Here is a 15,938-nt window from a genome sequence, read left to right on the forward strand (position 1 = left end):
CGTATTATGGAAGAAATAATGCAGGAAAAAAAATACCTCTGTTTCTAAAATCAAGGTTACAGCAATGAGTTGAGTGAACCTCATGGCAAAAATTATATGAAAGATAGAGGCAATGAATGCACATAGATGGATTATGAATCCATTAGTTTTATTTGTTATTATTTATGACTTGTGATCATCACTGACATTGTTTTTTCTAAAATCATGTACAATCAAAGCGTCATAGATGCGTGATGCTACCAAAATGACTTCAGTAGGAATAGATTTGGATGCCTATAATCATAGTTTTTATATTTGACCAGGGAATATTTGTGAAGGCAATCTCATGTGCCTTTTATACAAACCGCTTACTTAACTTTATGCCCATTAATTTTGAGCGTTGGATCTTTCGATAGGTTGCACGGAGACTGTAACAAGGTTGGTTTACCAACCTGTTGCTTTCACTAATAGTAATTGTCCTATAATTTCACTAATAGTAATTGTCCCATAAGCTAGGAAAATTTGATCCTATGATGTTAAGACAAAATTGATAGTTTTATTGGAAACAGATTATGCATGGTTCTGTTTCTAAACCTAAACTTATTTAAATAAACTCCCAGAACTGATAGAAACTATTGTAAACATTGTTTAAATAGCCTGCGTAAAAAAACCCACAACTAGGAAATATAAAATGTATTAGTTTCAAAATGAAACACACCTGTTTAGTTTTGTTTGTTGTTTCTAGCTTGTTGAGAGTATAGGCACAAGATTTCAAGTGAAGAGGAAAGCTTATCAACAGGTAACTTGTAATACCTTTCCAATTTCTAATACACTAAATAACTCGAGCTTGGTCTCTGGAACTCTATTTTGTAAATCATTTTGCAATGAAACTGCAGTCTTCTTTGCAACACTTTGTCATCATGTTCATTTTGTTTTCCAAGTGGAAAAATTCAAATGTATTCCTTGGAAATCCAATCATTTTCCCTTTCCAGTATTTCAATTATTATTCCACCCAACTAATGGAAAAGCTATTTTTATTTCTAATGTATGGCATGCACTCTTCCTGTTTTGCTAAAATTTCAATGCAGTGTTTATAATCTGTCTGGTCTGCTTCTGCATCTTAGATATTCAATGTTCACCCCTTTCAATTTTGGATCAGTGGTATGAAGATAGACCAAGGACATCAATGGGCACAACATACCAAGTCGTGTTTTATAAAAATGAAAAGTTTGCATCATGGGAAAGCAACCTTATAAAAATCACATAAATAATTCTTCATGGAGGGAGCACTAAGGCAGGGCATAAAAACATGAAGAGGATGGAATTATGCATGACATAGGTGAGCATTTTAGGTTATCATCCTTTGCCCAAAATCAGAATATTTTGCTCCAAAGAAATGACAGAGAGGTTATCAAATCAGAATATTTTCCTCCAAAGAAATGACATAGATGATTTCAAAGGTATCAAAGGCAAGTCTCCAAAAATGCTTCCATCACATCCAGGAAAAGTAGCCCATGTGTTTTGAACACACAAAAAGTCTGAAAATGTCTCAAAACAAAACCCAAAAGATTCTCAATGTATCCCCTGAAGCTTTTGCCCAACAACATCAAAATAGTACCGAAAAGAAAACCCAACACACTTAAAAATCCTGTAAGAGCCTACAAATTAGTGCAAATACTCTGTGAGGAAGACCCTTGAATCAGTTCTATAACAGATAATGTCATAAATAAAACCCAAATCAATCTAGCGATAATCAACTTTGAGGTGAATAAATACTAATTTCACAAGTTAGTAAGATTGACATGTAGTCAAACTAGCAATGATCCATCTCAACTTTGGGATTCTGGTATTCCAAATATTATTTCACCCAACTAATGGCAAAGCTATTCTTATTTCGAATGTATGGCATGCACTCTTCCTGTTTTGCTAAAATTTCTGTGCAGTGTTTATAATGTATCTAGCTTACTTCTGCATCTTGGATATTCAATCTTCACCCCTTTCAATTTTGGATCAGTGGTATGAAGATAGACCAAGGACATCAATGGGCAAAAAATACCAAGTCGTGTTTTATAAAAATTAAAAGTTTGTGTCATGGGAAAGCAATCTTATAAAAATCACATAAATGATTCTTCATGGAGGGAGCACCAAGGCAGGGCATAGAAACATGAAGAAGATGAAATTATGCATGACATAGGTAAGCAGGTTAGATGAGGCAGGGCATTAAAACATGAAGACGATGGAATTATGCATGACATAGGTCAGCAGGTTGGGTTATCATCAGTTTTCCAAAATCAGAATATTTTTCTCCAAAGAAATGACATAGAAGTTATCAAAATCAGAATATTTTCCTCCAAAGAAATGACATAGATGATTTCGAAGGTATCAAAGGAAATTCTCCAAAAATTCTTCCATCACAGCCAGGAAAAGTAGCCCATATGTCTTGAACACAGGAAGTCTGAAAATGGCTCAAAACGAAACCCAAAAGATGTTCAATGTATCCCCTGAAGCTTGTGCCCAACAACATCAAAATAGTTCCGAAAAGAAAACCCAACACACTTAAAAAACATGTAAGAGACCACAAATAAGTGAAAATATTGAGGAAGACTGTAAGATTCCATAAATCAGTGCAAATACTCTGTGAGGAAGACCCTTGAATCCATCACAGCCAAGAAAAGTAGCCCATATGTCTTGAACACAGGAAGTTTGAAAATGGCTCAAAACGAAACCCAAAAGATGCTCAATGTATTCCCCTGAAGCTTGTGCCCAACAACATCAAAATAGTGCCGAAAATAAAACCCAACACACTTAAAAAGTAGGTAAGAGCCCACAAATTAGTGAAAATACTCTGTGAGGAACACTGTAAGATCCCAAATCGGTGCAAATACTCTGTGAGGAAGACCCTTGAATCAGGGCTATAACATATAATGCCATAAACAAAACCCAAATCAATCTAGCAATAATCAACTTTGACGTGTATAAATACTAATTTCACAAGGTAGTAAGATTGACTTGTAGTCAAACTAGAAATGATCCATCTCAACCTTGGGATCATAAATTCTAGAAACAGTTGTAGACTTGTTGTTTAAAAGCAAACTTTTTAACTTCTAAAATGCTGAAATTGTTTGAATTGTATATCTTCTCTAATGTGATCAAGGGTAATAATCAAAATCAAAATTCTCCATCTTCTGCTCGAAGAGATGCTCGAACACCAAACACCGAATTTTCTTAATGTGATTAGGGTGATAATAATATTATGTAAAAGAAAGCTGACCATTTTCTAATCAACATCATATGATATTAATTTAATTAAAAACACCAAAATTAATATTAATCCATTTGAGCCCCATAGCTTTTAAGCAACATCCCAAATCATTAATCCATGATGAAACTTCAATCATAATTACTAGTGAAAAACACTTATGTGCATAATTAGTGAATAGTGTTTTAAATCAAATATATATTATAAAAATTTGACAGAGGATAATTCCTAAAATTGCAAATATTAATTGATTAGTTCCATTTAAAAAGTTGGATGCTATCAATTTGAAAATAATTTACATAAGATCGCATCCAAATCATCAAAACATTAATTCCTAAAATTGCAAATCTTAATTGATTAGCTTCATTTAAAAAGTTGAAATCATCAAAACATTAATTCCTAAAATTGCAAATCTTAATTGATCAGTTTCATTTAAAAAGTTGGATGCTATCGATTTGAAAATAATTTTCAATGAACATAAGATTGCATCCAAATCATCAAAACATTAGCAGAGTTCTAATTAAAATTATCAGTGAAAAGCGCCCTTATTATTTGTCAACATACTACCAGTGTTATTCATGGTTAACCATGGTCAACCATAGAATTTCATTTCTATTAATAAGATGTGCCTATTCCTATATTGCCATTGTTCCTCAATTTATGCCTTACCGCGTTTCCTTTGCAACATCTGGTGCAAATGCTAGTATAAGAACTTTTAATTTTACATACCACTGTCATATAATGTTTTTATTTTATATTATTGCGGTGAATTTAAAAACATTATATGACAATGTAGGAAGAGTCGTTGACTTTTTATCGAAAATGAATAAAAAAAGTTGTATTTTTAAAGTTGCATTTTTAATTGTGGATATGTATTTTTAAAGTTGCATTTTTAATTGTGGATATATGTTCATCTTCATTTAAAAACAATGTAACACAATGTAAGATAATCTTTTGGAGTAATTTTTTATGAATATCAGAGTCATCTGGCCAATTCTGAGAATGAATCGCCCCGATGGTTCTGATGTTTCAAAATGGGCCGCACTTCGACATGATGTAACCCTATCATTGCGCCCCTAACCATGAATTCAACGCGTTCAAGGTCGCGTGATAAAACCCGTCATGGATCGATGTCGAATGGCAACCCTCACAGTCTCACACTCACTTTCGACTTCTCAGTAATAATTTTGGCATTGCCATCAAGCCCGTCAACAACCATTCGATAAATTACTAAAAAATTATTTTTTGGAGTAATTTTTTATGAATATCAGAGTCATCGGCCCAATTCTGAGAATCGGGCGATTCTCAAAATCGCCCCGATGGCTCTGATGTTTCAAAATTATTCCATATATATATTTTCGCGTTGTATTAGCAAAACCCTAATCACTAGATAGGTTGTGCATGGCACCATTAAGAGCGAACCTCGGCATAAACCTCGTGGATCTAGGCGAACTTGCGCATGACGCTGAACATAAGTGATGTTGGCATGAACTTGCAAACCAAAACCTGCAAAATAAAGCGATCAGGCCAAAACAATACGATAAAACCAAATAATATGGTAAACATTAAATAACAAATCGATGTTGCGACCATTGAGCATTTAACAACATTTGGAGGATAATACGGAATCAATTTGATATTCAGCGAAATTGAAACACTGATCGATTATCATTATAAGCCACGATTTCTTAGCCATTGTGCAAATTGAGATGATTCATGGAGATTGAAACATTTGGCTACAAGTTGCCAATTGAATTTCCCAGGACTATATAAAAAGAAGTGGTGACATTGTTTAAATTGATTGGTTGTAATTTGGTTGTAAGCATTTCACATTGTGACCATATTATAAAAAGAAGTGATTAAATTTAATCAGCGTTCATTATCCAAGCATGTGTTTTGAGGAGATTGTTTCGCAGCACTTGCCTGACACCTTCGCCTGTGGCCCGGTGCAAGTTTCCATTATTTTCGCGGTTATCAATCCTTCAATCGAACTGGAATTCGTTCGAATCGAATTGGTTAAGACTATAATGATTTATAAAAAATATTTAATATAAAGTATAATTATAAGTATTTATTTAAAATAAAGTATAATTTTAAATAATTATTATTAGTTTCTGGTAAAGACTTTAGTAATGGATTTATTAATCAGTTTAACATGATCCATGTAAATTATAAAATTTAACTTCAAAAAATAACATTGATCCATGTAAGTTATAATATTTAACTTTGAAAAATAAATATTTATTTTTCAATATTATTGAGAACAATATACTTTTAACATTTGATTGAATCACAATTTTGAAAGTCTTATTGCAGCCTTTGTATCATGTGGATAATTGCCTCATATTTTTTTGGTATAATTTGTAGATGTAGTTGCAATATTTATACCATGATTTTTAAATATTCTTGCAATATTTTTCATTATTAAACCACCTAAAATTAAAATCCTTGAAAATTGTTCATACTCACGGTAAATAACCTATTTACCATCAATTAAACTACCTAAAATTAAATCATATACCTCTGAAATTAAATCACGTGTTGATGGCGGATTCAAGTCTTATCCATGCTCAATGCCCCGAATGTACATTCAATCCAAGGAATTTGAACAAAGGTGAACTTAAGTGGTTCTGGATGGATGTGTTCCCTGATGCGTGGGAGAGATTAGGGTTTTGTGTCCCTTTCATGGTACAGAAATTTACTTTATGCAAAGAAATGATGGTTCAAGTCAGAACGCGGGAGGAAAAATAATGTTATTTATGCAAGGTGATTGGAAGATTGCCTCCCAGCATCCAGTGATCTTCCGTGCTCTCCCAATCCTGGTAATCCTCTACTCAGAGGATCGAAATAGGGTTGGCAAGCCCATTCTCCATTGTTCAGATGAGAAACCTCGATGTTAGAGCTCTGCGAACAGTTTAATCCCCTCTCATTAAGTGTGCCAACTTGTAGCCAAATGTTTCAATGTCCATGAATCATCTCAATTTGCACAATGGCTAATAAATCGTGGCTTATAATGATAATCGATCAGAGTTTCAATTTCGCTAAATATCAAATTGATTTTGTATTATCCTCCAAATGTTGTTAAATGCTCAATGGTCGCAACATCAATTTGTTATTTAATGTTTACCATATTATTTGGTTTTATCGTATTGTTTTGGTCTGATCGCTTTATTTTGCAGGTTTTGGTTTGCAAGTTCATGCCAACATCACTTATGTTCAGCATCATGCGCAAGTTTGCCTAGATCCACGAGGTTTATGCCGAGGTTCGCTCTTAATGGTGCCATGCACAACCTATCTAGTGATTAGGGTTTCGATAATACAACGTGAAAATATATATGGAATAATTTTGAAACATCAGAGCCATCGGGCGATTCTCCGATGACTCTGATATTCATAAAAAATTACTCCAAAAGATAATTTTTTAGTAATTTATCGAATGGTTGTTGACGGGCTTGATGGAAATCCCAAAACTATTACTGAGAAGTTGAAAGTGAGTGTGAGACTGTGAGGGTTGCCATTTGACATCGATCCATGACGGGTTTTATCACTTGACCTCCAACGCGTTGAATTCATGGTTAGGGGCGCAATGATAGGGTTACATTGTGTCGAAGTGCGGCCCATTTTGAAACATCAGAGCCATCAAGGCGATTCTGAGAATTGGGCCGATGACTCTGATATTCATAAAAAAATTACTCCAAAAGATAATTTTTTCTACATTGTGTTACATTGTTTTTAAATTAAGATGAATATATATCCACAATTAAAAATGCAACTTTAAAAATACAAATTTTTTATTCATTTTCGATAAAAAGTCAATGACTCTTCCTACATTGTCATATAATGTTTTTAAATTCACCGCAATAATATAAAATAAAAACATATTATGACAATATAGGAATTTAAAACAGTTCTCAGCCACAGCATTTTCTGTCTACAATGTCGAACATCTGCAAATAACTAATCAACTTACACAATGTTTTTCGATGTTGATGTCTTCCTTGTTTGTAATTTTAATAAATAAAATAGAAATAGAAAAAAAAAAAATTGAAATTATCCTTAAGAGCCATGATAGGTTGAACCTCCAAATATCCGTTTGATATATATTATTTACATGTTACGTAGAAATATATCCTTGAGGTATATCGTTAATACTTTTTTATCGGCGCTGTAACCAGTGAGCGTGTCGACAAAGTAAAGATATCCGTTTGAATATGATATCAATACTTAAATTGTACATTGATCTAACAAGTGACGTAGTTTGAAAGTAAAGGCTAAGATGTTAAGTGCCAATTAAGGGACCCTGCCACTAGGATAGATGCTCATTTAGTTATTACAAGACAACTTTTTCGGGAAACTGTTTGATGTTTAGGAAAAGCAATGAATTCTATTGTTATAAGCAAATAGCAAGATCTAGTAACAAATGAGGAAGTTTTAACTAAGTAGAAATAGCATAAAATAGAGATGATAATGTATGAAATGAGGCATCCCTTCAAATATTTGGAACCTAAAACGCAGGTTATTGTACCGAGTCGTTGCCTTCTCCTTTTCGTTTCCAGGGACTCCGGTTGTCGATCTCCATTCGTAGATTTTGTAGATTCAATTGAGTTTATGTGGCGATTTTGAGCGATTCTCATAATCAGGCCAATGACTCTGATTATTCATAAAAAATTACTCCAAAACATAACTTTTTCTACATTGTGTTACATTGTTTTTAAATTGAGATGAATATATATCCACAATTAAAAATGCAACTTTAAAAATACAACTTTTTTATTCATTTTCGATAAAAAGTCAATGACTCTTCCTACATTGTCATATAATGTTTTTAAATTCACCTCAATAATATAAAATAAAAACATTATATGACACTAGTATGTAAAATTGAAAGTTCTTATATTACAAGAAAATTGAAAGTTATTTTATTATTATGTAAATTGAAAGTTCTTTTATTATTATGTAAATTTAACAATAGTATGTAACACTAAAATTAATAATTTAAATCTATAGGGAATGGACCAAAAAAAATGAAAATTAATCTGTATATATAAAGGCAATATATTTTTTAAAGAAGGATAAAAGTATATTTATCATGTACGTTAGTATTAGTATTGTTTATTGATTTAAAATGTCCATATCATTACAAGAATTTATAAAGAGATCAATAAAGGTAATCATTGTCTTAATGTTTTTTGCAATCCTATTATCTATGTATTCTATACCTCGGTTAAAAATAAATTATGTAGTTACAACAAAAAATAATTGCTAAAAAAAGCTTTCATATAAATTAAAAGATGTGAACAGTTGAATCTCTAGTTTTTTCTCATAAAAAAAGTATATTTTATTATCGATAGAAAATAAAATTACATTTAATGTCAAGCATGTATTCACATGATATCAAAAAGTTGTTAATAATGTTGATGTTTACAGGTCTATTTACATGCCATAAATTGTGAATATCAATTATGTAGGGTGTTGAACAAAAGTCTTCAAAGAATATGCATGTGATATAAATACAAAATATAAATCCGAACTTGTGTAGACAACTCATTTTCATTGTTCTGTAGTTGAAAATTTGAAAACTAAAAAGCAAAAAAAACCCCATATAGTGTTGTGTTGTGCTTTCAGTCTGAGATGTCCTCTGCTACAAAAGGTCGATGGTAGAACACTTAAGCCTCACCCTCATGATACTCATTAACCATCCATGCCTTGCAAGGCAATGAAAAGCCCTCTTTAGAGAGGGTGTCCACAGTGGAGTTGTGTTCCTTGTAGATGTGAGGAATAGAGAAAGATGAGAAGACAAATTTAAGTAGTTTATGTCATACACCAGAGGTTGGAGTCTAATACTATGACATTTTTTGGTGCCTCTTGTCCAATTTATAATCAACTGTGAGTCCCCAAATATTTCTAGATTACTATCTTTGGCTAATCAAATCTACTTTCTTAGAGCATGAATAGGCCTAACGGTTAAGAGCATGTGTTTCCTCCTAAGAGACACAGGTTCAAAAACTAGAATGGGTTAGAGTAGGTATGCCTTCGTAGACATAATAATCAAATCGTTGCATGGAGGTGGGTCTCTTGTCCCACAAACAAGGGGGTCTCATACACCAATTTGGTGTCTAGTTTGGCTATGACAATAGAGATTCTGAAAAGGTTGTTACCAGAAGGAACAATGTTGAGATAGGAGTCTGCTGAAACCAGTCAGATCTAGAAGAATTTTGAAACCTGAAATGGTGAGCATGCATATGGACTCAGATGGAGCACTAGTTGATGAAAGAGAAGAATATAGAACATCTTCATCTACATCCAGTCATTCATCTGAAGATGTGAATTCTGATGGTGTGCAAGAAAATATGAGTGATTTTGAATAGTTGTCTAAGACAGTTTATATAAGTGATGTTTGCATCGTATCTTGAAATAAAATTTTTGATTTCCATATGGTGTTAAATCAGAAGTTATGAGTCATTTTTATGTTGTTTGATTATATGTCTTAATTATGATCATTTTTATTGTTTAGAATATATACAATGCAACATTAAATTAGAAATATAATGTATGTTTCATTCAATATACAAATAATTACATTTTGATTCATTTAGTCATGTAATTTGTTCATAATGTCATGGTTTTTTAATTTTATCATTGAAAAAATCCAAATTTATTTTGTATCTAGCATGTTATGGTTGAAAACATGTTGAATTTATAGTTAGGAAAGAAAAATGCTATTCTACCAAAAACATTAGTGTGTTTTTTTCCTCATAAACAACTGTTTTTTTGCACATAAAAATTCAGTTTACTAGCATTTTTTAAAAATGTTGAAAATTGACCCTAAAAAAAAAATCGTCGTTCTAGTATCAACACTTTTTCGTTTTCAAGGTTTTTTTTGCACGAAAATTTCGTTTTCACTGCCATTTTTAAAACATGTTCAAATTGACCCTAAAAAAAAACCATCATTCCAATATACACACTTTTCGTTTTTAACATTGTTTTTGATGTTTTTCAAGGTTTTTGGGCGAGAGTTCCCATTTTGAGTTTATAGTTCCTGTTTCAAAGTTTACAATGTTAAAAGGGATGCTTCAAAGGAAGGATATGTTTTTGATGGCCCATTCAATGGGATGTTCTTCTAACTTTATTTCAGTTAAGGCTTTCAAGACTTGGTATTGTAAATATGTTGTTTTCAAAGTTTTTAGTTCATGCTTAATAGACTCCATGCCCAATGCAACACTAGGAGGAAGATTTGATCTTGTTGTATATAGGAAAGGCATTGATCTGTGGTTCTTGAAACCTCACAGGGAGGATTTCATCCCTAGAAGGAGCCAATGTTAGCCTTGGAGGCAAATGGCCCAAAAATGGATCCAAATATGCCCCAAAGTCTCCAAGTGTGCTTAAAAATCATGCCAAAGGATCCAAGTATGCCCCAAAAGTCTTCAAAATCCTCTTAAGGATCATTCAAAGTCAAAATTATTGCATGCCAAAGAGCCCTTGGAAGGGAAAAAATACACTATCACGAGGCCAAAACACTGAAAAATCAGTGAAAAACCACATATCGGAGGTTTTAACAGTCAAGGCACAGCAGTCGTTAAATCTGGCTGATCAACGACCCAGATCTAATTGGTAAATCGCATTGGCGAAGCTAATCGGCACAGGCAGGCAATGGCAATTAGCACTGGACACCGCCGATTAGCGATTGCTGATGATCGGATCGGCGGGTCGCATCAGCGAAGGCAAATCAGTGCAGACCATGGGGCGATGGCAATGGCGATCGGTGATTAGACTAGGACCGTCGATCATGCTCACTGATTGATGGCTTAAATCGCATCGGCAGAGGAAAATCGGCGTAGACCATGGGGCGATGGCAATGGCAATCGACGATTAAACTAGGACTGTCGATCGCGCACACTGATCAACGGCCCAAATCGCATCGGAAGATCGCAAATTAGTGAAACCAAAGGGCAGGGCCTTTGCACATTTATAAGCGTTGATGCAATTTCACCCAGACCCGAAAGGGTTCGGAAATGATATTATATAACATTTCAGGTCCGTTGTAGGCCATTTTCAATGCTTTTATGTGTGTTTTTGTTGTTTAAACGAAAATACAAAGGAACCATGGAATAAGCCGAATGCGACTTGCTATAGCAATAAGGCCGAACCCAATGCGTTTCAGAGGTGAAATATATATATATATATATATATATATATATATATATATATATATATATATATATATATATATTTTCAGGTCTGCCTAAGGCCAATTTTCATGAGTTTTCAGTGTTTTATTAATATTTCACAATGCAAGGAAAATACACAGGGCAGGCTTCTTTGCTACTTGCGACAACAACAAGGCAGACCCAAGAGGATATAAACCATCTTTGAGGACTTTTTGAAGTCTGAAAACGACAAGGAATGGTGGGATTTCTCCGTATGGCTATGCTTTCTGTTGATAATAGAAATAGTCACAGTTGGCAGTTGAAAGAGAAAACAAAGCCATGCATACCCTTTCCACTACCCAACAGAGGTTGGGAGACAGGGACAGAGGTTGGAAATCATCAATAGACAGTGCATCACATCCATAGAACAAACAGAATGATCATGGAGCTCTCTGGCACAGGATAACTTTCAGACATCGCAACAAGCAGCCAAAATATCTTAAAGTTGTTATTCCTCTGTTAGAAGGAGGAAAAACCACCAAGCCATGCTTGCTTAGATGGCATCAAATCAGTTAAACAATGCATATCAAGCAGATTAAGACTCCGAGCCTTCTAGAGAGCTCAGGAGGATTGTAAACAAGCTATAATTTGCTGTTAGTGAAATGTAACAAGGGTTCAACTTTTGGAGATTATTCCTCCTATGTTCATTCAAGCTTCTCATCTTCATTCTAAGCAATATCAGCTTCTTTTTCCATTATATGTTCAATGTCCATTCTCTTTGTTGTTCTATGATTGAACTTGAACAGTTTGTTCATGTTTTCTTTGTGTCTAAGGCCAGATAAGTGTCATCTTATCGCTGCTTTGATATATTATATTTGCAAGCTTCTTTGCTGCCTGTAGCTAGCCATCCATGTGTGGTCATATATGCATCTACCAGTACAGTCAGTATTCTCTTTTGCTACATGTAGCTAGCCATTCATTTATGTTTATGTATGTAATCTGCTGGTATAGTCAGTGTTCTCCATCTATATACTGAATATATAAATTATTGAGCATTAGTGGTCTAAAGCCTTGTATTGGTGAGAGTGTTCATGCATGTCTTGAGTGAGAATAAAGCTGAAATGGTTATCTAACTTGATCCAAACCATCATTTATTTCAATAGTTCAGAGAACAATATTGAAGATTATATGTTACCAGGCATCTCCGATCTGCAACCTAGGAGAGTTTCTTGGAGTGCTAACAGTCACTATATTATTTTTGTGTATATATTAAGTTATAATTTTAATATTATATGTTGATAATGTTTGCATATCAATGGTAGTGTGTTCATATATATTAATATGTAATTTTGATACTATTTAAATCCTTGCATGTTCGATGGTATAAAAACAAAAATCATCATAAAATTTTAGGTATCTGGTTATAATAAAACTTTAATTCTTAACAAAAAAATACCTCCTATTACCAATATATATGTTGTGTATTACTTATCCAAAATATTTGTTTATTTGTTTTAGTTAGTGGGTGTGCATTGGAAGATACATAATTTGAAAGATATAATAAATTTTAGTTTTTTCCAACAGTGAAAATCTTAATACTATAGCTAGTTGTAATTTAAGGGTTTTGATTGTAATTTTTTTTAGTTATTAATAAAATAATTTATATGATTATTTTATTAAATAATTTATAGAAATATATTATTATTTTATTAAATAATTTATAGATTTTTATAGATATTTTTCATTTCCTTAACATGTTTTTATTATTTAAGTAGGTATAAAATAAAATCAATAATCATATGTGTATGAAGTAAACATGTTTATGGCAATAATATTGGATATATATTTGTATATAGATTTTTACAAGGCTAGAATTTATTTACCAAATGAGGTGTCAATGCATGTATTTAAAGTGGTCTAGCAAGGGTAACTTTAAGATGTTTCTCATGTGCTTGGAAGTAGCATGAAGAGTATTAGGTGTTAAGTATAGTTAATGATGTTTTTTGGTGGTGGAAGGATGATGGGCAATCGACGAAGGGAATTCTATATAGAGAGGAGCTTGAAACATTATGTGCGTAGGCTAATGAGACTACCTCGAATTGTGGAAAATACAAGGATGAAACATTTTAAACCTTGGCTCATTTATAGGAATGATAGTGCTCTATTTTTAGATGGATACTAGGAATGAACCAAGTGTAATGGATTTGGGTCAAGGCACATCATACTTAGTCCAAATCAATTCTGATCAATTAATATCTCAAGCTTTCATTCTTGGCGTTATGTCTCTAGTTTTCTAAGGGTTACGATGTTTATATTAACTTAATTTCAATGGAGTGTAGGAAATTTTCCTTCAAATTGAGTTTTTGGGAAGCTTGAGTGGTGGCGGCATCTCATTACCCTATCCAGTTTTCTTACAATAGCTCTATATACAATCCCTAAGTTAATCTCTCATAATATAATTATGTTTTCCTAAATGAATTTATCTTAGGGCTTACTGCTACATGGATCTATAAGGGATTTTTCCTCTATTAATGCTAAACCTAACCCTACGATATCTTAAAGTTGTTGGATACATGGTCCTTGGAATATCCTTTTAATCATAATTGAACTTTGTCCTCTACAATCCTTATTGGTCAAATTAGAAATCCCCTTATGGTGCCTAAAGATATACTTGCTAGTTTGTTTGGGAAACCCCATGACCTCATTGATACTCCTTCATCCATCAAGTGGTCAATATTTTCTATCCATTCCAAGCCTCCAACCATGTGACTTGGAACCAAAATCTTTGTACCTAAAAGTAGTAGATGAAGGATTTCCAAAGGAAACACGACCACTAAAAAGCACCCACTACACACATAAATTCAATATCAACATAGTTACCGATCAAATGAGAAAATTGTTGATTATCTGTTTTTTTATGTAGAAAAAAAAATCACCTGATTTTGAAAAGTGGTTATTCATAATACACCTTTTTTTTGGGAGCATATTTTTGGCACTTTAAATTTTTTTATGTATCAAATATGAACGTATTTTTTTTAAATGTGAGTGATTTTCACGCTGGTTTCGAAAAGTGTTGATGCAACATCAACCCCTTTTTTAGAGGGTTTATTTTGACACTTTAAATTTTCTAATGTCTTCTTCTTCCCTGAGATGTTTATTTTTAAGTGTATTTATGTATTTGTGTTTTTTTATTTTTATTTTCAATTTTTTTTGTAATAAAATCTTCATTTTTTCGCATAGTTAAAAAAAAAATGGTCAATATTTTAAAGTTAGTATTTTATATATGTTTATGTAATGTTAATTAATATTTCAATGCACATCAAATAATTGTCACTAAAAAATAATAATTTTAAACATTTGACAAAAAAATACATATTTTCAATATAAATATGATGAAAAATATATATATTTTTTGAGACTTTTTGTTAAAAATTGCATGTCAAATAAATGATTTTTATGGGAAAACCGTAACAAAAACACTTAAAAGAATAGCATTTTTTATGAATTTTATGTTAAAAATTAATAGTAATCACAGTTTTTTTTTTTAAATAATGATTCACATAAAAATTAAAGTGAAAATCAGATAATACAAACATTAAACATATAACAACAATAATCAAATACGTATTCTTCTCATAAAATCTCAAAGTCAAAACATTACAAGTAAAACGAATCAATATCTCTAAAAAATTGAGCTTGATTTGCAAGCATAACTTAAAGTCTTATGAATAGCATTGAAAATTGTGTAACTGAATGAAATCTCACACATCTCCAAACTGGTGATGTTGTGACTTCTTGAAAGCCTGTAAACAATTTATTAAAATCTTGATAAGAATAGGGTTTACTATCATATCCAATGTCTGAGAAATTGAAACCATGAGGAATGTATGTAATAACTAGGGCCTATTCCCTTTTAGATATGAGTTTTTCAATGTTTTCACAATCACTTTGTATTATTTGATATTGGATAGTGTCAAACCCATTCCAATTGAAATGTGTAAGAGTAGGATAAAGTTCAACATTCCAAAGACATTGCTTTCTTAGCCTTTCCAACTTAATTTTTTCAATAAAGCTTTTGAAAGTATTTGGTACTCCATAAGCATCCTTCTTTGACATCTTTAATGAAATAAACAAATAGATGTATATGTAATAAAATAAAAATAGTTTACATATGAACAAAATGAATGTAAAAATCAACACACCTTTTTGAATGCAAGATAAAAATCTTTAAGTGTTGTTCTACAACTTGATTATGGGTAGTTGCATACAACATCATTCCAACTCTTTTCATTCAACATATTAACCATATGTTCTTGTATTTTCATATAAATCTTGTGTTTGAATAAATAAAATAAAAATGTTAATATAGTGATATGTATAAAAAATACTACCAACAACAATATGTTATATTTAAAATAAAATTATAATCCAAGAAAAAGTAAAAATAATTCAACAAACTTACTTTTGAAATTTCGAGCACATTTCGTCAAATGATAATTCACCTGACTTCACACAACATAATATTGATTTGACTTGTTTTTCATCCTTCACTC

The sequence above is a fragment of the Pinus tabuliformis genome, chromosome 6, assembly GCF_031772625.1.
Source record: "Pinus tabuliformis cultivar Carrire ecotype Pingquan chromosome 6, CPIR1, whole genome shotgun sequence".
Taxonomy (NCBI): Eukaryota; Viridiplantae; Streptophyta; class Pinopsida; order Pinales; family Pinaceae; genus Pinus; species Pinus tabuliformis.